The 1,947-nt window shown below is 35.8% G+C and overlaps 1 long non-coding RNA gene and 1 pseudogene across 1 annotated transcript in view; one reads left to right on the top strand and one right to left on the bottom strand.

Moving 5' to 3' along the window:
* Positions 1-1,328: 1,328 nt before the first annotated feature.
* LOC148691480 (uncharacterized) overlaps positions 1,329-1,947 on the bottom strand; it is a 5,567-nt gene continuing 4,948 nt past the window's right edge. Inside the window, exon 2 of the long non-coding RNA XR_015955940.1 lies at positions 1,329-1,510. This is a non-coding gene — a long non-coding RNA (uncharacterized LOC148691480). The remainder of the gene's footprint in view (positions 1,511-1,947) is intronic.
* LOC137713765 (akuammiline synthase 1-like) overlaps positions 1,452-1,947 on the top strand; it is a 5,089-nt pseudogene continuing 4,593 nt past the window's right edge.

The raw sequence follows: 1,947 nt of genomic DNA, 5'->3' as shown, positions 1-1,947 counted from the left end.
AAGAAGAAGAGGAGCCACAGGCGGTGGCTTCCGCCGTTTGTCGATTACTTGGTGTTCATTTCAACATAGAGAGAGAGAGATAGAGAGAGAGAGATATGCTGCTTTTGCTTTGTCTTTTTATAATTATCTTGGTATTATTTTATGAATTAAAAAAAATACTAATATTTTATTGTCTATTACTAAGGCTATTGAAGTGCAACAGTGGAGATGCAAAAGGCGGTTACTGTTCATTGGGTGGATAGCATAGTGTATTGCCTAGAGGGTCTTTCCCACGGTGGAACTGCTCTAAAGAGCACGATGGTCCACGATTTAATTTCTTTTGATTTTGTGGTTCACGTGTTCAAAAAGAATGAGATCCCAATTTTTGAAACTACACAATCTTAAAACTTTTTAGTGCTATGTAATTAATTGGTTAAAAAAATTAAAAAAAAAAAAAAAGAGGACAAATAATAGTAAGTCACGGTTATCCATTATTTTCGTGTAAAAAAAATTATTTAAGTTTACTTATCTAGATTTAATACGAAGATTCATATGAAAAAAAAACCTCCTGGGCAATTTAATTTTCAGGCGTGTACATATGTGTGTATAAATCAATTTCATGTCGGCAGAGCTGCTATGGGGACCCCTGCACACACACATAATTTATTCATTCAGTCATCAGCTCAGGAACCTCCCTGTAAACTTCTCTTCCACACACTCCAGTACCTCTCTCTCTCATCTTCCCCACTCCTCTCTTTACTTGGGAATTCAGAGATTTTGTGATCGTAATCGTTTATTGTACTTTATACGGTTATATATATATATATATATATATATATGGAAAAGGATTCGTCGGGAATTCTTTTTTTAGGAATTCGAAGATTTTGTGATCGTGACTGTTTATTATACTATATATTTAATTTTAAATTTCAAATGATTTTTAATCGCATGATGAACGATGAACGATCACGATCATGGAATGCTTGAGATCTCCAGAAAAATGAGAGATTTTTCAGTGTGACCAGAACACGAGATGATATATCACGTGTCACTATACAAATGGTAGGATATGAATATTAAAAAATTAATAACTTAAAAAATAAAATTTTTCACTACTTTCCTAAAAACATGTATTATACTACTCGTATTTTCGTAACAATTAAAAATTTCTCCAGAAAAAGAATGTGCCATGTACGATGAATAGCCAATAATTTATTCATTCAGTCATCAGCTCAGGAACCTCTCTGTAAACTTCTCCTCCACACACTCCAGCTCTCTCTCTCTCTCTCTCTCTCTCTCCAGTTCTCTCTCTCTCTATCATCTTCTCCACTCCTCACTCTGTTAGTTCTATACAACTCATCCATCGCCTGGGGACTGAGTCTGACCTTGGGCTTTTCAGCTGCCAAGCAACTCCAGCATCTGTTCTGATCAAACTCAAATTTGTAACTAAGGAGTTTGGAGAAAATAAAAAGATGATCAAGGTTGAAGTGATTCACAAAGAAATTATTAAACCATCCTCTCCAACTCCTCACTGTTGAATAAGAAGAGTATCCAAGATAACTCTAATGATCCCAAGAAGAAGAAAATAGAGCACACTTTTAAAGAAAGCTCACAAAACAAACTAATTAGCAAAGTTTTTCTTATTTAGCTCTAGGCTTTGTTTCTCCTTGGATGATTTACAATGCTTGAGGACTTGGGTATTTATAGCAAACCAAATGAAAGCTACACCACACACTTACTTCACCTACAACATCCACCTACTTCACCTACAACCTCCACTTACTTCACCAACCTCACACACTTACTTCACCAACCTCACACACTTACTTCACCTACAACATCCACCTACTTCACCTACAATTGACATTGATTCTCAACACTCCCCCTCAATGTCAGCTCTCATTCTTTGCACTGTGCTGAGCAGACAGCGAAAATTTTCGAGCTTGCCTGTACTTAAACTTTTTGTGA

This window comes from Pyrus communis, chromosome 14 (genome assembly GCF_041283825.1).
Source record: "Pyrus communis isolate YQ-2024b chromosome 14, ASM4128382v1, whole genome shotgun sequence".
Lineage (NCBI taxonomy): Eukaryota > Viridiplantae > Streptophyta > Magnoliopsida > Rosales > Rosaceae > Pyrus > Pyrus communis.
This window is presented reverse-complemented; position numbering and strand designations above follow the sequence as displayed.